Raw genomic sequence first — 26,482 nt, forward strand, 5'->3', positions numbered from 1 at the left:
AAAGGTCATATTTATACAGTTCCTTCCCAGTACAATATGCATTTTTCATTCCGAAAAAGGGTGTGCGTGGGGAGAGGGGAATTCTTTTCGGTTTCACTGTCTTTTTTTTTTTTTTGGCAGACGTTAGAGGAAAAAAAAGTCTCTTGAGTGTTTCCCAAAAACTTGTAATCTTCTGCTTTTTCCAGTCTGATTATTATGTTTTAGTGGGGTCAAATAGAAATCATTTTATATAATGAGGCTACAAAAAATCCATATCTAAAACTCTCATCAACTGAAAGACAAGTTCTGGGCAAAAAAACAAAACAATGTTTTTTGGGTATTTGTTTGTTTTCTACGAGGTCTAAAAACAGAAGCTGCGAAGAATTGTTGTAGGAGTCTCTCAGCAAGAACCTAGCAGTTCTACTTGAAGAGTCTAGCTTTCATTTAAAGCAGGGGTGGCCAATCTGAGCCTGAAAAGAAGCTAGAATTTCCCCATGTACGTTGCCTAAGAACCACAGTAATACGTCAGCAGCCCCCCATCAGCTCCCGTCGCTCCCAGCCCACCAGCAGCCCCGCCGATCAGCACCTCCCTGCACCTCCTGATCCTGATCAGCTGTTTTGTGGCATGCAGGAGGCTCTGCGGGGTAGAGGGGAGGAGTGAGGGCATGGCAGGCTCGGGGAGGGTGCGGGAAGGGGTGGAGTGGGGGCAGGGCCTGTGGCAGAACCAGGGGTTGAGCAGTGAGCACCCCCTGGCACATTGGAAAGTTGGCGCCAGGAGCTCCAGCCCCAAAGTCGGTGCCTATACAAAGAACTGCATATTAACTTCTGAAGAGCCGCATGCGGCTCTGAAGCCACAGGTTGGCCACCCCTGATTTAAAGCCATCTCTTTCCCCGTGCCATGCTACCACAGTTAAGATCAGCAGAGGCACTCAAGCCGGAGCCTCGATGATATAAACAAGAGGTTGCTGCTACTGGGTGTTCTCTGCATGAACCTCGCCATTTTTAATTGTATTTTTCTTTCTTCCCTCTCCTGCAATCCTTGTTCTGAGATGGCCTGAATCTGATGATCTTCAGTGCACATTCCAAAGTTCGTCATCGTCCTCCTCCTCCTTCCCCACTGCAATGGAAAATGGGAGTGAATTATAAGCATAGGAAATGTTTGAGAGGGAGGCAGATTTGAAATTTGTTGCCTGGTAGCTTACTGGTTGTAGGTTCTCACCTACCATTATGATTGCCATCTTACAGAAAAAGATTATTAGTGTGATTAAAATTTTCCAAAGTGCTTTCTGTGCTGACTATGTTTTTTATACCTGTCTACACTCACCATACAAAGGACTACTCACAAATAAATGCAACCAACTCTGAGGAGGAATGTATAAACTGTTCTAGATTGTTTGTTTGTTTTTGGTCATTATATCTTGGGCTGTAGCATGGTTGGAGAGACATGAAAGGGAAGTATCACAAAGGGACTTGTGAATGTTGGGGTTTTAAATGCTTTGAAGTGTGTTCACAAGTATTTGTGAATGAGCTCAAAAGTGGAGTCACACCATTAATTCAGCCTTTTCATACTGAAAGTGGACTTTACATCCCCTCCTGGCCGGAATCATAAATTTTCCCCTTGAGGTGGCTTGTCAATTTCATGTAGAAACGTCACACCCTGTGACAAATGGGCAGTTTTATGCCTGCAAAAACAGCTTTTTCTGAATTATTTGAGATAAGAACTACAAACCTGTAAATTTTCTCAGAATTATTCAAATTATTCCCCTTTCCAAGCCCCCTCCTACTGCTGCTGTTGCTGCCAATGCTGAGAGTATTTTTTTTTTTTTTTTCCCCTAATGGAAGAAATGTCTTGAGCTGCCCTGATAAACAATTTTCTGCGGTAGCCATTTTACAAAATCCAAGTCAAGTGAAGGTACTGCATTCTACTGCGCTGGAATACATGGTTTAATTCTCTCTCTCTCTCTCTGTATTTATTTATTTATTTGTTTGTTTGTTTGAAAACCACTTTCAAAGCCTAGTTAGTGATTGGAAAATAGTTTAGAGATTCTCAGCTGGAAAATTCTAATCAGCCTTTAAAGTTCTGTGTGCTGTGCATATCACAGGTTGCAATCTAACAGCTTTCATAACTTTTTTTGATGTCTTGAGAGAATATTGCAGGATAAAGGACTAACAACAATTTCCTGTAACGTTTGGATGACGGATAATCCCTGTGTACCATTGGGCTTCATTGTGTTTAGCTGTCAGCAAATGGCCAAGATTATTCCATCTAAAATATAACTGATAGCAGCTGCTAGTGCTGGGACATCAGTATGGTTTTTCCATTAGCACTGTTCGCTCGTTAACAGTGTGGGATAATGAATTAGAGCAGCAAAGGGCTTTGGAGGGTCTTGTGTTCTCCTGTAGGAAAACTGAGGGTGACGTTGTATAGTATATGTCTGCCTACCATCTCCATGGGTTAACTTGCTTTGAGATCTCCAGGTAAATCCACTTGCCCTCATAAATCTGTCAACCAAGCTAGAAAATGGGGTAAAACACAGGACCCCACTGAAAATGAGGTCTGTTTGAACTGAGCTTCTCTGCATAAATAAATTACAGACAAATGACATCATGTGGCTGTAGGCCCATTGACTGCATTTTACTTCACCCAGAATGTCTGGTCAGATGACAAAATTCCATCCTAATCCTAAACAAAATGCAATTCAACAAGGCGAGATCTCTCCATTAACATAAAGCAGTGTTGGGCATTTTTTTCTATGCAGCAGCACTGAAATCAGGACATGACTGGAATCTCAAACTGGAAGGGAGAATAGCTAAATTTGAGCTGCTCAGTTTTCAAAAATGACCACAGAATATGTTATGAATAAAATGAAACCAAACTGAGCAAAATGAGGTCATAACTGTTTTAAATAATTTCGTTGTGTGTGTTGCCATTAAGATCTAAACGTATGGTCAATTGTGTGCCCACTGCTTTGTGAAATTTCTGGCTGAGCGACTGCATCACTGCCCACTGGCTTTAACAGCTGTTTGGATGCACAAACATATCTAGGTCCTGTGCATCCACAAAGAAGCAAACACTGGAAATGGACCTAGTGAGGCATGTAATCCATCCCCCTTGGCCAGTTCAGGATTCTCCCTTTGGTATTTTTGCCATTGCTTAGTCCAGCCCACGCTCTTCAATAACCTGAGCCATGTAGCTCCCTAAGTTTCCTTTGGGAGACTACTCCACAGTGTCTCAGACTGTGTGGCTTAGGAAATGTTCATGACAACTCAGCCTTAATCCTCATTCACTCAGTTTCAGCACCACTGTTTTTATGGTCCCTTGTACCACCCTAAGTGCTTCCTTTCCTCTTTGGTGGTTTACGCCCTTGAAATGTTGTACAAAGTGGTCACGGTATAGTGATCATGAGGCCTGGGAGACATAGCTATGATGCAGAGTGGCACAGCTTCTACCTTCCAGTGTAGACGTAGCTGGGTCAACAGAAGCGTTTTTTGTTGATCTAGCTACCATCGCTATTTCTGCACTGCAATAAAACATCTTTAGCTGACCCTTGTCAGCTGACTCGAGCTGCTGGGCTATCAAATTGCCATGTGGACGTTCGGGCTCAGGCTGGAGCCTGAGCTCTCGGACACCGCAAGGCGGGGAGGATCCCAGAGCTTGGGCTCCCGCCCAAGTGTGTGCACTGCAATTTTACAGCTCCATGAGCCTGAGTCAGCTGACATGGGCTAGCTGTGGGTGTTTAATTGCAATGTAGACACACCTCTGGGAGGTGGAGTTACTACCAGGATAGAAGAACTCCTTCTGTTGCTGTAGTAACTTCCCCATAGCATTTGCACTACAGGGTTACATCCATTGTAACCCCCATGGTACAGCCAAGCCTTGAGTGTATTTACTTGGGTGTTCACGTAAACAGAATTTTAACACTTTTTTTTGTTTGCAAACAGATACTGATTTTGTGACAAAAATATATGCGTGGTGCAAGAAATAGAAAGCTGATGGACCTCTTCTTGTTTTCTTTGCAGTGAGCCTGGTAGAGGGAAGAGAGTCTGTATAGTGACAGCTTCTGACGTTGCATTTCCCTGCTGCAGTGACCGCTTGTGTGGGGGCACACCGGAGATAGATGACGCTGCATTGATTTGAGAGTGTCAGAGTGATACTGAAAGCGAGCAGAGCTTGGATAGTCTGGAGGTTTCTGCTTAGGACAGAAAATTCTAAGGGTCATGAAGGTGAACATTTTGGAACGGGAAATATTTTCTACCAGATGGGCCCGATGGGGAGAGGGCAACTTAGCCTGAACTGATGTAGCACAGAACCTAATATCCAGCTCAGGTAAGGCCAACTTGGCTTAAGTTTGTATTGCATTTCTGTGCCACCTTTTTTCTAAATTTTAAAATCGAGTGTGAAACTGGTGCTTCTGAAAGAACTAAATGAATTAGCTGAAATCACTCGTAGTGCATGATTCTTCTCAGATATCTGAACATCTTAGTCTTTTCCTTGCTATTCTGGTTTTGGGCCTTGTAAAACACTGCTAGGTGTGCTAGCTGTGTAGCCTTGTGATGTGTATAAATGGGTACTAAATGAGACCACTATGCTAACTTTTACCTGTAACCCTAGACAGGATTTAAACTCATCTCCAGAAACCACTAATTCCCTACACCACTTAACTTACATTGTTAGTAACATTATTGGAACAGGTGCTTTTATGAGCCACATATAGATGTAGATTGGGTGTGTGTGTCTATAAAGGTATTTTTCATAGTCTGTGGGTGAGAGTTTCAAAAGTGCCTGAGAGAACTTAGGAGCACAAGTGTCAAGAAAAGTCAGTTGGACTTGTGCTCCTTAGCCCCATAAGTGCTTTTTGAAATTCTTACTTGTCTTTCTCCTTGCATTTGTGTGATGATGGTGGTGGTCAGCCACATTTGCCTGAAAACAGGATCTTCTGTTTCTTAGGAGTTCATCCCTCTAGATGCTACTTCCTTCCCTAAAGTGATAACCATCCTTAAGAGAGTATTTGAAACCAGAATCTTCCTTTTTTTGCTCCCCTGTAACTTAACAATGGCCAGAATTTGGTTAAAACAGGTTTCTCAGGTGTGGCATGCTGTTGTGGTGTGGATGATTTATGTGGCTGAAGCACCCACACACTCAATATTATAGCTCCATGCCCAGTTGTGATGGATGGGGTTGGGGAGCTGCTGGGGCATGTGACCCAAAAGTCCTGGTACCATGTGGGGATGTTGAAGTTTCAGCTCCAACCAAAACTTTAGTGTGCAGATGTGGAAATGTCTTAAAAGTAGGGGTTGAGACTTTCAGATTTACCTAGGGGATTTAACCACAATAAAGGCAGGTTTACACCGCCGCTTAAGTCCATCTAATTTACATTGCTCAGGGATGTGAAAAAGACCCTCTTCGAGCAACGCAAGTTACAGACCTAAGCACTGTCCATACCGGCACTATTTTGGTGGGAGATGCTCTTCCACCAACATAGCTTCTGCCTCTCACGGCGGTGGAGTAATTGTGCTGATGGGAGAGCGTCCTCCTATCGGCATACAGCTTCTTCACCAGACGTGTTACAGAGGCACAGCTGCATCGGTAAAGCCTCGCTGATGTCATCTGCTTGTGTAGACCTACCCTGAGAATTCTGTGGTTAAATCCCCTCGTTAGCTTTTGAAAATCTCATCCAGGTTTTCTAATAAAAATACCGAGACAACCTTTACAATTAGAGCAATGCTAACAGGTAGGCCCTTAACAAAATTGAAGAGAAAGCGTGTCTTACAAATCTGTGTAGAGGAAATGTTTCTGATGCTTGCTGTAAAGGTAGTGGTCTCAGGAGAAGCAGAAGCTCGCCATGTAGTTGAATAGTTCCATGTTTCTCACAGGCAGCCACAACCCTTATTTCCTTCTGCTCTGTTCATAACCTTTCCCAGACTATGCTAGCAACACACCAGGTGTGGAGTGCCTTTCTGGTGAGACATGGCTAGATCCTTAGTCGCAGGAATTGCCATCCTGGATCAGATCAGTGGTGCACCTAGGGCACTGGCTTGTCCATCCCCTCAAATGCACTGAGAGGTTGCCAAGGCTTTAATCTCATTCTGAAACACAGATAAGATCTATTCTAGGCTATACACTAAAACAGTGATACTCAGACTGCAGCTTGTGAGCTGCAAGTGGCTCTTTAATGTCTTCTGTGGCTCTTTTCAGCACATATTAAAACACTATGATTTAATTATTAACCAATCAGGATGCTTTTATGCTGTTAACCAATTAAGTTGTCAACTTGCACTAAGTTATTAACTTATTTGCTGAGAGAATTTTATATATATATGAAAATTAAATATTTCCCATTATATTATTTAAATATGAATAGTATTATAGTAAACGAAACAATGAATTCACACTTCTGTGGCTCTTTTAGGTAATGTTGATCACTAATTTGACTGCTGAACCACTGAGGTCTGAGTATCACTAGGTACCCAACACATGGTTGCATTTGGAGTCTAAACATATTTTGCGCTTTGATCCTTTTATATATAATAGTTCAACTGTTCCACTACTGGTTTGAAGGATTTTCTGAATCTGAGGTTATTCCGTCACAAGTCTAGAGCTCCTGTAGGAACACCGGTTTGGTAGTAAGCTTGCCTTAAAGAGAGTACATCCCTCAGAGAGAATCTCACCAACTTGTATTATTTGCTCTTGTTGTGAATTAATGTCTACGGTGACCAGAAGCGTATGAAGGTCTGTTTTCTGTACTTCGATAAAACCACAACTGGGCATTTTAGCCTCTATTAGCCTTATGCTCAGTTAGCTGTTTTTTAATTGCAGTAGTTAGCATATCGTGCATTGTACTGTTGCTTTACATGGCTGTGTTTATTCCATGGCACGCAAATGTGTTAATCACTCGGTTATAGCTAATAACAGCTTTACAAGTGACAGTTATTGTTTTACCGGAGAAGGGTAGCAATTGTGTGAGACTGCTGAAGAATACAGATCTGCCTTCGCTATGGATCTCTTTCTTTTCTCTGCAAAAATAAATGATCTGTAAGACCTTCCACTTATTAAATGGTAGAGGCCAGCTTTATTAGGCATGTTCTTCAAAAGAAAATTGCAGGGATTAATTTATACTTTAGACAGTTAAACGTTTACAAATTATATGTTGGATGGTGTTTTTAAAATAGTTTCTAGAAATCCCTGTTCCTGTTTCAGTATCTCATGATGGTGGATGCTGTCTGAATAAATTAAATTTTTATTCTTGCTTCCTACCAGGAGTTTCTCTGATATAAACCAGGATGTCAATTAAAAGCCGGATTTGTCAAAGTTCTTGTAAGAAGTTACTTATTGATTTTTGGTTGATAAGAGTTTGTAACACTATTTTTAATTTAATATTTTTAGTACTATGAAGTCACGATTGTTTTCTTATATGCGACACAAATTCTTTCAGTAACTTGTTCTTTGTAAATAGATGTAATTAGAATATCTTCTATAATGCTGTATATTGCAGTTTGCTTAAGAAATTACAAACATTTGATCAATTTCATTTGCTGTAATTGGTGAATGTGGCTTTTCTACTGATGACACTAAAATTGCCCATGGTATCAGATTGTGTGTAAAATTATTAAAAAATTAAATGATTGGTATGTGCTAATTGTTGGTCCAAAATCAAGTCTCCTTCAGAGGTAGACACTATAGTGTAATTAAGGCAATGCTATATCAGGTAATACTTTCATTAATAACGCCCCTCACCTGCCCAAGTGTTTGGGACTTTGTACAAACGGTTAAAACATAATACATTTAAAAAAAACACAAACAGGTAATCTGAAAACAAAATAAATAGTAAAAATTCAGACAAATGAGCATTATTTCATAACAATAAAGGTTATGAGATTCCTGACAGCATTTAAACCAGAAAATGTGTGTGGAATATACAGTATTGCTGCATTTTCTTTTAAGTGGGGTGGAAAGGCCTGAAATGAATGCTCTATAGGAAGTGAGTTTAAAAACCATGGGGTAGTCACAGCAAAGCTTGTCACCTGTTGACTTAAGGTGCAGTGATGGCCTATATCCAAATGTAGATACCCTGCCAGGATTAGACTCACTGAGGGTTGCCAGGTTCCTTCCCGCTGAAGGGATAGAATATAGCCATTTCTGTCCCCATTAAAAGTGAACAGGGTCAGTATAAAATCAGAGACCTTTCATAGAAGTCTACCATAAGAGTGCAAGGAGAGTATAATATGGTAATGGCTAAATGAGGTAGAAAACAGGACCCTCTCTCACAAAAGAAATAGTAAAGGAAGAGAACAAGAGGTCCATGTTGCCTGTAGAAACATAATGGCCCCATCTTAATTCTAAAATATCATCCAGCTTGTACAGCTTGAGTTGAGTCGATTAGCCACCCGTGCTTCCAGAGAGGGGTGATGTATGAAAGGATTAAGGGAGTATGACTCAACATTCTTGTGAGCACAAGGAGAGTGAATCTAGTTACTCTCCCAATTATCAGTCACTTCAAAAAATTGTTTTAAAGTTATCAGCCTTGCATGATGTAGAACTGTCAGAGGTGAAAAGCAGAGTTTGAGTAATTCATCTGACACAGATGCAGTCATCACACCCTCTCCTATCCATTTTGCATTTCATTCTGAACCTACTGAAAGCAACCAATTTCCCTATTTTTAACAGCCTACAGTGGGTCGGGGAAAGGGAAAGATTTCTAAAACAATCTAGAAGTTGTAGTACTCAAACCTGTAGAGGCTCCATTGACTGGATTTTATCGTAACACTAGTTTAGACAAAAGCACTAGAAGATAGAATGTAGAGAACGGTCCTGTCTTGGCTCCCAGAGGGTGAACAAATGATGATCTAATGGTATTTGTCCCACCCTTCCCATCACTCCCTTATTTCTAATTTCTATGATAATAGAAGTGAAACTAAGAGCAAAATGTTCCTCTCCAATCCATGTGGCAGGCAGCTGCTGTACGTTCTTGTTCTTTACCCTGAAGTCCCACTAATGTCAATGGCAACGCATGTGCCACATGCAAGAAAAATCTGACAGTGTGCAGGAGAAATCTGGCAGTGAGGAGCAGGCAAGCAGCATTTTGAGCTAAATGTTAGGCTGTATCTAAATCCTGCTACTTCTTCCTATATTGCATTTCACAGATTTGGCCCTTCCTCTTTATCCACCATTCTAATACTAATCCAGTTCTTTATCTTGCATTGTGATGGTTGAAACCTCTGCCTTTCCAGCCTTGAGTGCTGTAACCTTAGCCTCCTTTTAAAACACTTCTAAGATCTTCTTGTAAAGCTGTCTTCAGTGACTCGAGTGTGAGTACCAGCCTCAGATTTCACCAACCAATAATCAAGTGTAGATTCCTCAGGCACTAACAGCCTAACCATGGAGCCACAGACAGTCCCCTTGGGCATTCTGATCCATCTTGCCACCCAGGTGAGAATACCTTTGTGATAGATGATCTTTTATACCAAGTTTTTAGGTTACTTCCAGACCCAAAGAACAGCCACTTACTCCGGGTCAGTTGCACCTTAGATCTTACACCAAAGACAACGCTTCTAGCCAACTCTATATATACCCTATATATATGTATATTAAACTATATACAATTTATCATGTAGGAAAAGGAAATAAGAGTTATTTACAAAGTCAAGGCAGTAAACGTATATACACAAATGTTATAATCTTAAATTTCCAAAGTTGTTAGGAAACCTCTGTATATGTCCTTTATATGTCCTTTGGGGCTAACCCAGGCTAAGCAGCTGGGGATCTCTTGCTTGTGCTTGGAGTCCAGGCATCATAGAGGTAATCAGTTCCTTCTGTTTGGGACTTTTATCCCATGCCTGCCATGTGCTTTGAGCTGCAAACTCAGCTGATGGGAGGAATTCACTTGCATGAGTCATCTTCATGTGGAGGAGGGCAGAACAAACATCTTTCGTCCTCTTTAACATCCCAGAATAGTCTCTCTGATGGACCTTTCCTGTTGGGCCAGATGTAACACCTTCTGTTGGAGATCAGCATTTCACACTAGTTAATGTCTGTCCCATCTGGTGACTTAGTCACAGAGGCTCACAATACAGTCTTACAATATGGTAAGCAGACGGTATAAGTGAGACTAATGCCTGCAGCAACTCACAGGCATTCAATAAAGTCTAAACACTTAATGACATTCCTATAATTCTAATACCTATTTTAACAATATTAACACACAGGTGAGCCAGACTGATTCCAGCTATGTATTTGTCAGTGTCCAATTGAGACATGGGGGCTTTTGTATGAGCTTGGCACCTGGTCTGCCAGTGTCCCCCATCTTCTGGCCAGTCTTTCTGACACGTCATCCACTTCAAGTCTCTCCACTGCCTACTCTTATCCTTACCTTTAAGGCCATCCACAGTTAAGCCCTGCATTATCCTATTAACTACCCCCTTTACTCCACAATGGTCTCTTTCTACAAATTTTTCATACAGCTAGCATATGCAAAGAAATTTCTTTTGATTTCTCAGCCTTCTTCCTCCACATCCCTTGTTTGCTCTCCCACCTGGTGCATTTTATCTTGAACTTAAGGTAGTATATCCTTTTGGGACAGAATGTCTTTTGCTGTTATATCTGTACAGCGCATAGCACAATGGTACTCCAATCTGATTCGGTCCCCAATAAATAGTTCCCATTTTCAGTTCACTTGTAGTCTAATCTGGGGGCAAAGAATGTCTAAACTGATAAAGGGCCATGGGGAAATAACTAAACATTGCTGAAGCAGACAGAGATTGCTTACAGCTGTGGTTGCACATAACTAGCAAGGTTGTCCCAAAGCAGCTGATGGAGTGAAAACAGAGCGAGAAACTCATTGCTATGTCCATAGGTGGATATACTGAGCTGTGATAAAAGCACCCTTCTAACCCCCAACACCTGTTGTTGGAAGCCAGAGGACTCGCTTGCTGCTTCACAGATTTGACAGATGCTTGTACAGAAGGTATTTCTGGAATGAATGCCCTGAATCTCTGTGCAGCAGAAATTACTGTCAAAGTGTAACTGTGTCATGGACTTCCAATGTTCCAAACACCTGTCAATTAGCAGCTGAACTTGGCTGTGCCAGCTGCTATATCCCAGGCATTTTTATGAACTCCTGCATCTCCCTTTAACACAAATAAATCATCATTTCAGTGCTAGCCAGAACACGAACAGTAAAGAGGCCACTTGCTCAACTTTCCTGTTCGTGGCTTGAGCGACATCTGCTTACCTTGCTGATGAAATCCCCCCCCATTAATTCTGCAGAACCAATCCACTGATGGAAGAGTGAGCTGGGTTCTACTTTGCCTCACAAAAAAATACTGCTAGATAAATGCTATTTGCAGAATCTGAGTCACTAGTGTGCAGCGTACGTAAGGCAGGATGATCCCAGTTCAGATGTTCAGATCCCAAGTGGAGTTTTTAGGGCTGGCAAGTAGAAAAATCAGCTTTTGAGTTGTAAACTGATCACATTTGATCTACATGTCAGCAAGAGCATACATAGGAAACAGCATGGTATTGTTCTTCGAGTGCTTGTTTCTTCCAATTCCAATTAGGTGTGCGTGTGCCGTGTGCATGACAGCTGGAAGATTTTTTCCCCTAACAGTATCAGTAGGATTGGCCTGGGCGCCCCCTGGAGTTGCGCCTTCATGGCGCCCAATATAGGGCCCTGCCGACCCGACCCCTACTCAGTTCCTTCTTACCGCTGGTGACAGCTAGTTTGAACTTCCCTCACTCTTGCTTCTGCAAGCGCCTCTAGCAGTGTCCCACTGTCATTTGTATATAGTTAGATTCTTAGTAGTATTAGCAATGTTAGTAGTTTCTCTAAGTTTCCGTTGCAGGGGTTTCCCCCATTTCGTCCCCAACACTGGGGCATGCCTCGGTCGCCAGGGTTCAAATCCTGTGAAGACTGCTGTAAATTGATGCCAGAGAGCAACCCGCCCGCCTCTTGTTTGAAGTGCCTTGGCAAGAGTCACCAAAAGGACAAGTGCCGCATTTGCAAAGGGTTTTGGCTGAGGACCCTTAAGGATCGTGAGCAGAGACTCAGAATTCTTCTCATGGAGACAGCCCTCCACCCGCAGTCCAACCCCAGGTCAGCGGAGCTCGTGCCGAGTGCCTCGTCCGGCACCAAGGAAGGAGGCTAAGGACTCCTGGCACTGACATGGCGCCGAGCATAAGACTTCTGGTACGCATCGGTCTTCCTCCTCGGTGCCCCAGAAGAAAAAGAGGAAGGAGAGAGGGCGCTCTCCCCCTCCTAAGCCTAAGGAGCTAGTGACAGGGAGGCCTCAGCCCATCCAGCATACGTTGGGCCCGGCACCTCCCAGAGGCTCACCGACTCCTGTCCTGCAAGGGGTTCAGTCAAGTTGGACCCACTACTGTTCTCCAGACTGTCATGGTCAGGATATTCAACTCCCCTTCACTCCGGAGACTTTTGACGCGGCACAGGACCTTATTTGCCTGATGGCACCACCTTCTCCAAGGAGGGACAAGGCACTGGTGATAACCTGGCCACCTATCCCATCTAGGGGCAAGCCGCCAATGATGTCGCACTGCTCCCCATCTCTGTGGGGCCACCAGCGTGGGGGGACCACACCAATCCCCTAGATTGGTCTAGATCTCAGTGACACTGGCAGCCTCTTCCGGCGTCGTGGCCACCTCAATGGCAACCACCAGCTCAGTGGCCCTTTTGGACTCCCTGGGCCTATCATCAAGCCCAGGGTCAGAGCCAGGCGCTGAGATCCAGGTTAGCGTTGGTAGTGTCGGCATCCTTCCCACCCGTGCAGCAGCTGGCACTGGAGACTACGCCGATACCTTCCTCTACTGCTCAGGCCTCTGTGCTGGCACCTACCCCTGTGACTGCGGCACCGGGGTTACAGCAGCCCAGCAAACAACGTGACCCTCTTGGGGACGAGGGCAGTGATCAAGGCCATGTGCCGGTGCACTCATCATCTTCCTCCCCAGATGAGGCCATTGCAGGCACTTCAACAGACCCCGTCTTGTAGGATAGCAGGGTCCTGCAACAGTTGTTACACAGGGTGGCCCAGAACCTGGGGATCCAGGTAGAGGAGCTGGTAGAGGATGCTGATCCCATGGTGAACATCCTCGCCCCCTCTGGGCCCTCGGGCATTGCGCTGCCACTCATCAAAACTATAACTGAGACCACAAAAATTTTGCGGCAGATGCTGGCCTCTTTGCCCCCTACAGCGAAGAGAAATGAGAGACTCTGTTTCGTCCCCTCAAGGGGATATGAGCATCTCTATTCTCACCCTCCACCCGACTCTTTGGTAGTGGATGCTGCAAACCAAAGGGAGCGTCAGGGGTTTCAGGGACCCTCCCCCAAAAATTGGGAGGCGAAAAAGGTGGACTTGTTCGGGAGAAATGTCTACTCCACTGGTGGTTTGCAGCTCCGCATTTCAAACCAGCAGGCTGTCATTAGTAGGTACGCCTTTAATGGCCAATTTTGCTGAGCTATTACCACCAGAATCCTTCTCCGAATTTAATGCCTTGGTGGAGGAAGGCAAACTCATTTCTAGGGCCTCCTTGCAGGCGGCTCTTGATGGTGCTGATGCGGCTGCCCAAACCGTGGCTACAGGGGTGGCCGTGAGAAAGTTCTCTTGGCTCCAGGTCTCTGGGCTTCCTTATGAAGTCCAACAGACCATCCAAGACCTACCCTTTGAAGGTCAGGCCCTTTTCTCTGAAAAGACAGACAGGAGACTGTACAGTTTAAAAGACTCGAGGGCCACCCTCAAGTCCATGGGCATACACACCACAGCTACACAGCACAGGCACTTCAGGCCACAGCCTCCTCAACGGTTTTACCAACAAAACTGACAGGACGGTTCCCGGAGGAGGAATAGGGGCAGAAGGAAAAGGCACCCATCCTCAGGCCAGGGTCTGGCCAACCCAAGCCAGTTTCGGGCCCCAAACTGGCCTTTTGAAGGTGTGGTCAAGGACTGCACACCAGGACAAGAACTGGAGCTATCCTGACTGTCCCCTTTCTACCGTGCACGGTCCCATATCACTTCAGACCGCTGGGTGCTCCGCACGGTAGAGGGTATACTCCATCCAGTTCTGTGCCCTTCCATCCCCCTTCTGTGTCCCTCTTCAGGGACCGCTCTCATGAGCGACTCCTTATACAGGAGGTGCACTCGCTCCTTTCACTAGGAGCAGTGGAAAAGGTTCCTCAGGAGCAGAAGGGCAAGGGTTTCTAGTCTTGGCTCAGGCCCATCCTAGACCTGCCAGAACTCAACAAGTTGGTGAAGAAGCTCAAGTTCCCCATGGTCTCTTTGATCTCCATCATCCCGTCATTGGATCCAGGAGACTGGTATGCCGCCCTCGACTTGAAGGACACGTACTTTCACATAGCAATAATTCCGTCCCACAGAAAATACCTCAAGTTTGTGGTGAACAGCACCCATTACTAGTTCACAGTCCTCCAGTTCAGCCTGTCGGCGGAACCTCGAATGTTCACCAAGTGCATGGCAGTCGTGGCTGTGTTCTTGCACAGGCAGCAGATACGGGTATTCCCATACCTTGATGGCTGGCTGATCAAGGGCTGCTCCAGATTTCAAATGGAGGCACAAGTCGACTTCATAAGAACGACATTCGATGAACTGGGCCTCCTTCTGAATGAGGGGAAATCAACGCTGTCCCTGGTTCAGAGGATAGAGTTTATAGGGACAGTACTGGACTCAACACAAGCCAGGGCATACCTCCCGGGAGCAAGGTTTTGGTCCCTCAGCAACATCATACGAGGTCTCAGGCAGTTTCCCACCACCACAGCAAGAAATTGCCTGAAACTTCTAGGACACATGGCTGCTTGTACCTGTGTGGTGCAACATGCCAGGCTCAGACTCTGGCCTCTCCAGTTGTGGCTAGCCTCAGTGTATCAGCCAGCTCGGGACAGTTTGGACAGGGTTGTGACTCTGCCTTGCCTGGTCCTCAACATCCTCCAGTGGTGGCTTGACCCACAGGTAGTATGTGCAAGGGTCCCCTTCACCAGCCCTCATCTGTGTCTCTCCCTAGTGATGGATGCATCAGCTTTGGGCTAGGGAGCACATTTGGGAGACCTCAGGACCCAAGGCCTCTGGTCTCAGGTGAAACTCGCTCTCCACATTAAATGTCAGCGAGCTGAGAGCAGTGCGCCTGGCATGCCAGAATTTCCGAGCCCACTTAACAGGGAGGTGTGTATCAGTTATGACAGACAACACCACGGCGATGTTTTATATCAACAAACAGAGGGGTGCACGCTCCTCTCCCTTGTTCCAGGAAGCCCTCATGCTGTGGGACTTCTGTGTAGAGCACTCGATACATCTGCAAGCATTGTACTTCCCCGGAGTACAGAACAAGTTGGTGGACCATCTCAGCAAGTCGTTCCATGGCCACGAGTGGGTCTCTTTGCCCGGATGTTGCGAACTCAGTCTTTCATCAGTGGGGCTTTCCCCAAATAGACCTATTCACCAGGTGATGCAACAGGAAGTGCCAGCAGTTTTGCTCCTTACTGAATCACCGTCCAGGTTCCATCACGGACGCGTTCCGTCTCCCCCTGGGAGCAGGATCTCCTTTACACGTTTCTGCTCATTCCCTCGTTCACAAGGTACTCCTCAAGAGTCAGAGGGAATGAGCTTCGGTGATATTGATAGCTCCAGCCTGGCCCCCCCAGCACTGGTACACATCGCTCTTGGAAATGTCTGTGGAAGCTCGAGTCACTTTGCCGCTCTTCCCGGACTTACTAACTCAGGACCACGGCCGCTTCCAACACCTGAACCTCGAGCCACTGCACCTCGCGGCATGGAAGCTCCATGGCTGAACTCGATGGAGCTCTCTTGCTCAGACCAGGTTAGACAAGTCTTCCTTTGCAGTAGGAAGCCTTCCCCCAGGGCTACCTACCTGGCCAAGTGGAAGAGATTTTCAATCTGGTAGGCACAGCACCGTTTGTCCCTGACGCTAGTCTAATATAAGTGGCACAGAGACTATCTTCTCCATCTCAAGCAGCAGGGGCTGTCCATGTCGTCAATAAGGGGTCACTTGGCTACCATATCTGCCTTCCACCCAGGTGCATAGGGCTGCTCGGGCTTTGCTAACCCTATGGTCAGCCGTTTCCTGAAAGGTCTTGACAGGCTATACACACAAGTCAAGCAGCCAGTCCTGGCCTGGGACCTCAATCTGGTCCTTTCCAAATTGATGGGGTGGCCCTTCAAACCACTGGTGACTTGTTCCCTGCTTTACCTGTCGTACCAGATGGCGCTTCTGGTAGCAATAACCTCAGGCAGGAGGGTGTCTGAGCTCAAGGCCTTAACATCAGAGCCCCCTTACACGGTGTTCTATAAGAGCAAGGTTCAGCTCAGGCCACATCCTGCTTTCCTCCCGAAGATTGTGTCGCAGTTTCATATCAACCAGAACATCTTCCTTCCCATGTTCTATCCTAAGCCGCACTCTAGCGGCGAGGGGCAAAGACTTCCCTCATTGGACGTCCACCGAGCACTAGCCTTTTACATTGAAAGATTGAAACCGTTCCAGAAATCCATTCAACGGTTGGTGGCCGTGGCAGACAACATGAAAGGTCTTCCAGTCCCCCCCAATGAATTTCATCGTGGATCAAGTCCTTCTACTGAGAGTGCTACAACCCGGCAGGGGTGCCTGCCCCTCTGATCACTGTGCACTCCACCAGGGCGCAGGCCTCTTCAGCCACTTTCCTGGCTCAGGTGTCTACCCAGGAAATATGCAGGGCAGTGACATGGTCCTCCATACGCAGTTTCACCACACATTACGCAGTCACCCAGCAGGCCAGAGACGATGCGGCCTTTGGTAGGGCAGTACTACAATGGGTGGACAACTCTGACCGCGCCTCCTGAAGTTGGGCTTGAGAGTCACCTGGTTGGAATTGACATGAACAAGCACTTGAAGAAAAAATGGTTACTCATCTTCTCGTAACTATTCTTCGAGATGTGGTGTTCATGTCCATTCCAATTCCCTCCCTCCCTACCCCTCTGTCGGAGTCCCCAGCAAGAAGGAACTGGGGAGGGTTGGGTTGGGTCAGAAGGGCCTTCTGTTGGGTACTATGAAGGCGCAAGTCCAGGGGGCCTCCAGGCCAACCCTACAGATACTGCTAGGGGAAAAATCTTCCATCTGTCATGCAAGTGGCGCAAGCACACCTGTTTTGGAATGGACATGAACAACACATCCTGAAGAACAACAGTTATGAGAAGGTGAGTAACAGTTTTTTTAAGCTTGCTACACCAGATAAAAGGAGAGAAGTAGTTGATATTCCCTCAGGAGCTTCGGTTTTCTTGTTAAACATATTTTTAGTGATCCAACTGTACATAAATGAAAAATAACCAGAAAAGGGCAATTTGATCTTTGGGGAAAATAAAGTGAAAAGGTAGGTACATGGAACACAGATTCTGTTTAAACAATCATTGTTACCTAGGTGAGTACATGTAGTTAGCAATAAAAACCATACAAGGGGGAATTCTCTTAAAATATAAAATACCGGCAGTTATTCTGGGATCATAATAGCAAGTTGTAACTTGCAGGCTAACAAAACAACACTCTTGCCCTGCCTAATCTATATGCTTTTATGTGAAATTGCCTTGGATATTCTTTCAGGGCAACAGAGTTGTGGGCAACATTATTTGAAATCCCAGCTCAGCTGAATTAGCAGCCTGGAAATTTTCCAGGTCATCTAGGAAAGTTGTTTGTAGAAGTGTGAAGAGTTCAGGCTACATATTGATTGCTGGACAGTGTTCAGTACAGATAAGCAGTAACATACTTTCTATTCAAGTCTCTATTGATCTTCTGTTGGGGTCAGTTACAGCTTAATCCTTTAATTCCTTAATTCTTGATATTGGGAGCTGGAAGTTTAGCCTCTATAGTCCTATTGGGTCCTTTTTTATCTCCTCCTCAACTCATGAGAAATTTTAAAAAGAAACTAGTACATAACTTGCTTATTTCCTAACCAAAGTCATGTGCACAGCTTTACCTGCTATTTTGGCAATCTTTCTTTCATTATCTCAGATGCATTCTCTTCTTTCACTGAGCACATTCATAGCTGCTTTGGGACCTACAATACATTGCACTCTTTTTAAATAAGGAAATTCCCACCCCTGAGGAAAAATAAGAAAATGAGAGAGGAGATCTGGGAACCAACCTTTGAGGTAAGCAAAAATATTGGGACTTAAAATTCACATAGGTATTTGTTTTGCTTTTTATTTTCTAGACTTTTTCAGAGGTGGAGTGCAAACTGAATGGTGCTATTTAGTTTGCATAGTTTACAAGCTCCCCACATCACCAACAGAACTTACAAGCTCTTTGAGCAAGCCAGTGAACACATACCTAGGTGGTGGCACAGAGCCACTCGTTTGAAGGCATGCTTGTATATTTGAAGACATTTTCCACTGCACATGTTCAGTATTCAATTTTCAAATGACTGCTTAAATCAAATCCAAAGCCAGTTTGTTTCCAATTAAAAAAAGTATCAACTTCCCCCCCACCCCCCCCAAAAAAAGTGAGGTTAGAATTTTTTCATTTTTTACAATGGAAAAAGTGTAATTTTTTTTCTGTCATTACTCAGACTAGGGAAGGAATTTTTCCTCAGACTTTCCAAATAAAAATTGAACATCCAAATGAAATATGGAAAGTTTCAATCTCAAAAGTGAATATTTTGACCATTAAGCATGTCATTTTTGTGTGTTTATATCTCAAACTGTTTTGCAGCCTGATATTGCTCAGGATCGAGCAATAATAGTCCACTAATAGGAATGCTATAATAAAGTATGGAAGCACTTTCCATCTACAAAGTGCTTTAGTTATTAACCATCTAAGCCTCACAACACTCCTTCATGGTAAGCAAGTAGTATTGTTCCCATTGTACATATGGAGAAACTGAGGTGGAGAGATTAGGTACCTGCTCAATGTTTTAGGATGAGTCCTCATCAGAGCAAAGGGTAGAATTTGTGAGATGATGATGGCGCCCAGTCGCCAGGTTGTACTGTGTCCCTCTCTTGAGTATTTTGCTAAGAGAAAACTAAGGTGTTGAGCAATAAATCAGGATTTCCCTAGCAGGCTGTTGTGTTTTAGTCAATGTTTTTAGCAAAATGAATTCTTTAGATTGTTGAGGGATCAGTGCTGATAACTGCAAAGTAAAGCACATTGGAAAACATAATCCAAACTATACATGTAAAATGATGGGGGTCTAAATTAGCTGTTACCACTCAAGAAAGATCTTGGAGTCATTGTGGATAGTTCTCTGAAAACATCCACTCAACGTGCAGCAGCAGTCAAAAAAGCGAACAGAATGTTGAGAATCATTAAGAAAGGGATGGATAATACAGAAAATATCATGTTACCCCTATGTAAATCCATGGTACGCCCACATCTTGAATACTGCATGCAGTATATTGGAAGTATATATATTGGAATTTGAAAAGGTTCAGAAAAGGGCAACAAAATTATTAGGGGTATAGAACAGCTTCCGTATGAGGAGAGATTAGTAAGACTGGGACTTTTCAGCTTGGAAAAGAGACAACTAAGGGATGACATGATTGAGATCTATAAAATCATGACTGGTGTGGAGAAAGTAAATAAGGAAGTGTTATTTATTCCTTCTCATAACACAAGAACTAGGGGTCACCCAATGAAATTAATAGGCAGCAGGTTTAAAACAAACAAAAGGAAGTCTTTTTTCACACAACGCACAGTCAGTCTGTGGAACTCTGCCAGAGGATGTTGTGAAAGCCAAGACTATAACAGAGTTCAAAACAGAACTAGATAAGTTCATGGAGGATAGGTCTATCAATGGCTATTAGCCAAGATGGGCAAGGATGGTGTCCCTACCCTCTGTTTGCCAGAAGCTGGGAATGGGCAACAAGGGATGATGGATCACTTGATGAGATTACCTGTTCTGTTCATTCCCTCTGGGGCACCTGGCATTGGCCACTATCAGAAGACAGGATACTGAGCTAGATGGACCTCTGGTATGACCCAGTATGACATCTCTTATGTTCTTGATGCTGATGGATCAGAAAAGTAACAAGTTACAAGGCTTTTCATAGTGTACCAGCAGTACCACCTTCTTGCAAATAAACCTGTTTGTGTCCCTGGTTTTATTAACTGCATTTAAATTTCTTTCTCTGTATTTGATCCTACTCAAATGCTCCTCATTTGAGGCTTGTAATGTGCTTCTGTGGCTTCACTTGTAGCCTGTATTAGGAGTTTATGGCACCTATTTGAGCTAAGAACTGTGGCTAATTGAAGGAATAAACTGTTAGCATGTTCCAGGCCTGGGTGACAAGGAGGTAGTCTGTCTTGCCACCATCGCCACCACTGAGGAGTTTGTGATTTGACACAGTCAATGGCATGGCTGCAGACAGAACTAGATTGCTTTCGCAGATGATCAGATATGTTTTGTATTAGCCCCGTCCACTTTCCACCGCTGCCTTTATAGCCACTTGTTCATTGAGTGATGGTCCCTATGTGCATGGGCGGTGGGTGGAGCCACACTTTGGGGAGGCTAGCCCCAGCCCCCCCCCACACCCCCTCAGTGCCAGAGTCCCGAGACCCCTTTCCTCTCACCGGAGCCCCGCCGAGACCCCCTGGCCTCCCTCTGCGGCCGGAGCTCCGAGATCCCCTGTCCCCACCCACAGCCAAGGAGCCCCAGGCCAGCCAAAGCCATGAGCACCCCCCGACCAACCTGCTCGGAGGACCCCAGAGCTGGTCGGAGCCCCCGCAGCCGCGCCTTCCCGCCGCAGGCCTCAAGCCGCCCTGTGAAAATTTGAAAGCTCTCTTCTTCTCTCTGTCGGAGGAAGAACCTCCACTTTTGCTTATGCCCCATCCAGGTTCCCCGGGTGGCTGAGGAGACAGTATGTGCTGCTCAGCATCCCAGGTTCCTCAGTAATCTCCCTGGAGCACAGAGAGATTACTAATGAACCCAGGAAGCCGAATAGCACATACTGCCTCCTCAGCCACCCGGAACCTGCATGGGACATAATAAAAAGCAATAATTTCCCCTGCCAAACCTGCAACCAGGGTCCTGCGGCAACAGCTGCGCTAGGAGAGGCAGAGCCTCCCCTGGCCGATTATACCGGCCGCCCAAGCCTCTGTGTATTCCATGCGTAGGTTTGCCTATGTACCATATGCCTGAGTCTGCAGACTTTTAGTAAACCGTGTCTGCTGATCCGCTCAGATGCAGTTCACCTCCTTGCGCTCTACACTGAGCGCAGAAAGGGCAGTGCGGACCGACGCCTCTCCAGTTCTTTTTTGCTGCTGCATGGCCTGAGTCAGAATTGTCTGTGCCCGCTTTGGTCTTCCTCTATGTTAGTACCTGTAAACCACCAATTGTAAATAGCTTTTAGTAGTTTAGACGTCGTGTTTTTAGTGGTTTATCGTTAGCTTAGTTTTCTCTGCCGCAGGGAATATCTCCCTGTGGATAGAGACTATTGCAAGAGGGACTGTGCGAGGGACTGTCTCCTGCCCTGTTCCTTCTCTCAGTGACAAACACCAGGGCTGCCTTTATTGTTACCAATTGCAGCGTCTGCCAGTCTTTCCCTCCCTGAACTCATGAAGGACGAGAACTCCACTTGCAGAAGCACCTCATGGAGCAGGCTATGAGGCCCCATTTGGATCCAGTCTGGGGCAACCCCCCTGTACCATGTCCTCAGACCACAATCAGCACCCCTCCAAGCACCCCTCTGGAGTAAAGGCCAAAACACTTAGTCCTAAGAAACCCGTTCATGAGAGCAGAGGATATGACCATAGGCATAAGGACAGATCCCCATCCAGAACTGCCTCTAAGACAAAGGATCCTTCCCCATCTCATCCAACTTGGACTGAGTTCTCGCACATGGGCCCTAAGGAGTTAGGTTTGCATACACTTCCTTTTCAAGAGGGTAAGGCACGAAGGAAGAAGGAACCAAAAGATCGGTACTCACCGATCCCATCTGGGAGTTCCAAACTGGACCCCCTTTGACAGTTCTGGACACACTCCTTGTGGGATCCTCCAAATACTAGACCATTTGACAGCCCAGATCTGCTGTCCCCTCCTCAAGGGGATCATCAGGAAGGACCAAAAACTTTACCTCATCAGAGGATATTTTGGCTTTCTCCATCCCACAGTCTCCTCTTGGGCCTGGTCCTCCTTGGAGACATCACTACTCCTCAAAGAATCAATCCTGAAGCACTTACATGAGAGGAAAGTGATTAGGAACAGTCAGCATGGATTCACCAAGGGAAGGTCATGCCTGACTAATCTAATCGCCTTTTATGATGAGATTACTGGTTCTGTGGATGAAGGGAAAGCAGTGGATGTATTGTTTCTTGACTTTAGCAAAGCTTTTGACACGGTCTCCCACAGTATTCTTGTCAGCAAGTTAAGGAAGTATGAGCTGGATGAATGCACTATAAGGTGGGTAGAAAGCTGGCTAGATTGTCGGGCTCAGCGGGTAGTGATCAATGGCTCCATGTCTAGTTGGCAGCCGGTGTCAAGTGGAGTGCCCCAGGGGTCGGTCCTGGGGCCGGTTTTGTTCAATATCTTCATAAATGATCTGGAGGATGGTGTGGATTGCACTCTCAGCAAATTTGCAGATGATACTAAACTGGGAGGAGTGGTAGATACGCTGGAGGGGAGGGATAGGATACAGAAGGACCTAGACAAATTGGAGGATTGGGCCAAAAGAAATCTGATGAGGTTCAATAAGGATAAGTGCAGGGTCCTGCACTTAGGATGGAAGAACCCAATGCACGGCTACAGACTAGGGACCGAATGGCTAGGCAGCAGTTCTGCGGAAAAGGACCTAGGGGTGACAGTGGACGAGAAGCTGGATATGAGTCAGCAGTGTGCCCTTGTTGCCAAGAAGGCCAATGGCATTTTGGGATGTATAAGTAGGGGCATAGCGAGCAGATCGAGGGACGTGATCGTTCCCCTCTATTCGACACTGGTGAGGCCTCATCTGGAGTACTGTGTCCAGTTTTGGGCCCCACACTACAAGAAGGATGTGGATAAATTGGAGAGAGTCCAGTGAAGGGCAACAAAAATGATTAGGGGTCTAGAGCACATGACTTATGAGGAGAGGCTGAGGGAGCTGGGATTGTTTAGTCTGCAGAAGAGAAGAATGAGGGGGGATTTGATAGCTGCTTTCAGCTACCTGAAAGGGGGTTCCAAAGAGGATGGCTCTAGACTGTTCTCAGTGGTAGCAGATGACAGAACGAGGAGTAATAGTCTCAAGTTGCAATGGGGGAGGTTTAGATTGGATATTAGGAAAGCTTTTTCACTAAGAGGGTGGTGAAACACTGGAATGCGTTACCTAGGGAGGTGGTAGAATCTCCTTCCTTAGAGGTTTTTAAGGTCAGGCTTGACAAAGCCCTGGCTGGGATGATTTAACTGGGAATTGGTCCTGCTTCGAGCAGGGGGTTGGACTAGATGACCTTCTGGGGTCCCTTCCAACCCTGATATTCTATGATTCTATGATTCCTGAAGAAACCACCTTGAGGAGAAGGGGATCCTCACGTATTGCATCTGCAACTTGGAGCATCGTCCCACCGGTATTGATTGTACCACCAATAATGTGGGAGCCTATTTCATTGAGCGAATATGATGCTTCAGATGTGTATCACTCTTCCCCCGCCGAAGGGAAACAAACCCAGAACGCGTGGAAAGTATTGGAACTGTCCACCTCCTTTGGGATATGGCTGCCCAGACATTGGGTGCACATGTTCAATGGCAGTTCAATCTATTCTCAGCCAAAGCAGGAAGGAGTCTACTAGGAGATGCTATGTGGCCAAATGGAAGCATTTCTCCTCTTGGTCACGACAATGCTGGTTATCCCCAGAATCTGCTGGGAATCCTGTTATTAATATCTACTAGCCCTTAAGACATTAGGCTTCTCTGGGACCATCTTGCATCAGTCAGCGCCTTTCATCTTCCAGTTAATGACCAGACTATCTTTACTCATCCTACGGTGACTAGATTCTTGAAGGGACTACTTAGAACTTTCCCAACAGTGGTGAAATCCACACCACAAAGGGATCTCAGTCTCATCCTTTATGTTCTCACCAAACCTCCCTTCTAACCATTAGCCACCTATTCAATGTCTTATTTCTCAATGAAAGTCTCCTTCCTAATCGCCATCACATCAGCCAGGGCCATTCATGGCAGATCTGCCCCATACCATTTCTCATAAAGAGAAGGTTTCTCTTTGCCTTGACTCAAAATTCATCCCTATAGTGATTTCTGAGTTTCACATGAATCAAACCATCCTTTTCTCGGTATTTTTTCTGAAGCCTCATGCCTTTGATCAGGAGAGAAGGGTTCACTCTCCAGATGTCTGATGGGCTCTGACGTTTTACGTACAGAGTATAAAAGCAACTAGGAAAATACCTAAACTTTTTATCACTCTAGCAGAGAGAGCTTGACCTCTTGATCGATCTGCACAGAGATTTTAAGTGGATCTCAGGGTGCATCATCCTTTGTTACCAACTAGCTCAAATTCCCGCCCTCACCCCATCCCAGAAGGGGTGAGATCCCATTCCGTCAGAGAGCAAGCAACCCCTGAAGCATCTCTGTGAGATGTACCCTTACTAGATAGATGTAGGATGGCTACCTGGAGCGCCATACATATTTTTATAAAAAATTACGCTTTGGTCACACCCATATCGTGTTTGACTACTATTTACAACTCTTCCATGTGTTGAATGCACATAAAGACCATCACTTGAAGAAGAAATGGAGGTTACTTATCTGCAACTGGAGTTACTTTGAGATGTGTGGTCCCTGTCTGTATTCCACTACCTGCCCTCTGTCCCGTCTGTTGCAGATCATGACTAGATTTGCAGTAAGAAAAGGAACTGGAGTGGCATTGGTCTGCACTGCCCTTTGTATCCTCAGATCAGAGCACGAGGAGACCTGTCTGTGAGCAGACAAAGCACACTGCTTACTAAAAATCTCCAGACTCAGGTGCACGCATGTGTGGAATACACAGGGACCTCACATCTCGAAGATCCTCCAGTTACAGGTAAATAACTTTAATTTACTCAGTAGATCTTCCTCTTGCTCTCTGTTAATGTGTGGTCAGAGGCATTCAGAACAGTTTCTGCCTCTTATCTGTGTTGCTAAACTGCGCATTTAAAATAGCATAGAAGATATAATTCTACTGTAGTAGACAACTAGAGGTCCCAGTCTGGGACCAGGATCCCAGTGTGGTCCAGTGTACCTATATAATAAAAAGATAGTCCCTGCCTCAAAAAGCTAAACTTATGAGAAGATAGAACAGTTGGAACAGAAAACTGGGGCTGTAGGGAGGAGAAGATGACAGTGAACACCTCTAGTAAAGATTTAATAACAGGTGATGTAGTAAGGTTTATTGCTCAGATTTTGCTTATACTTTGGCTTGGCAGAACTTAATTTATGTTTTTTGTAACTTTGATGGATAATATCAGTGTTTATTTTTAAGCATTTTTTCAGTTTTTATTGATTTTAGATTTTCACAGTTTTGGGAAATTATGGGGGAGACATAATTATTTAATGACAGTAGACAATGAGAAAAGCTTTATACATTGTTAAAACACGTTATCAACATACATTAAAATATACAAAATAAATATCCTTAAATCCACAAATCATACATGTTTTTACTACTCATTTGCCAGTCAGTTTGTAACAAGTCTAATTCAAAGGTCTAAATCACTGGATTTTGACTCTAGTAAGTTCTCATGCAGCATTTTTCTTACTTTACCTATCTGTAAATTTCTGTTGTTGCTGGAAATGCTTTTTTATTGGTTTGTGTGTACACTGATATTGATGTTTGTTAACATTTACAGATAAAAATCTAATTCTTCCAAGGCTACTCTTCCTACAGTATCTGCTGTAACTGGGAAAATATATGAACAAAATACATTTTCTAGTGGAGAATTCTTGCTTTATTGTGTCTGTTTGCCAATTCAGTAATGGATCTCTTTCCCTCCTCCCCCCCCCCCATTAGTGTGAATTAACAAGATTCTTCCACTGGCCTTTATATTTACCTTTTTAGGAGTCTGTGTACATGGATTTTAAGCACACCAGGAGGATTGTTTAATATGTTTGTATATTTACTTTAATTGTAGCTCATCAAAACAAAAAGAAAAAAAAACCTGAACACATTGCAATTTTGCTAAGCAACTGTAATATAAAAGTCAAGTCCCTCCGTATTCAGATGTTTCCAATCAATCTTTTGTTGCTGCCTCAAACATTTTAAGATTTTATTTTCCTCATAAATTAAGCCGATCTACTGAATAAACTTTGTAAAGTCTTTTAAAAGGCAAATGCTGGGCTAATGGGTGGTTAATGTTCATGCACTTAGTGCCCCTTGAAATCATTTGTGTTTGCGAGCCGCTTTCAAAATGAGGAGTCTGATGTGAAGGATGGACCTTTTTAAGGCCTTGGTCTGGAGCTGACAATGTATTGGCAATGAGCAGTTTGTAATTAAGTATGGTTCAGTAACGTGAGACATTATCTCCTGATGATTCTTGAAGGCCCAA

General features: G+C 44.8%; 1 protein-coding gene across 5 annotated transcripts in view; it reads left to right on the top strand.

Annotated features, from left to right (window-relative positions):
* LOC102946223 (USP6 N-terminal-like protein) overlaps window positions 1-26,482 on the top strand; it is a 177,736-nt gene that overhangs the window by 92,538 nt on the left and 58,716 nt on the right. For 2 of the 5 annotated variants that reach the window (XM_043549891.1, XM_043549890.1), the window contains exon 2: window positions 4,000-4,306. The exons of 1 other annotated variant lie outside the window; for it this stretch is intronic. The gene's annotated coding sequence lies outside the window, so the exon portion shown is untranslated. Of the gene's footprint in view, window positions 1-3,999; window positions 4,307-17,992; window positions 18,133-24,960; window positions 24,982-26,482 lie in introns of those variants that run through there. 2 more of the 5 variants (XM_043549892.1, XM_043549893.1) reach the window with 2 other exon arrangements.

This window comes from Chelonia mydas, chromosome 6, assembly GCF_015237465.2.
Source record: "Chelonia mydas isolate rCheMyd1 chromosome 6, rCheMyd1.pri.v2, whole genome shotgun sequence".
Classification (NCBI taxonomy): domain Eukaryota; kingdom Metazoa; phylum Chordata; order Testudines; family Cheloniidae; genus Chelonia; species Chelonia mydas.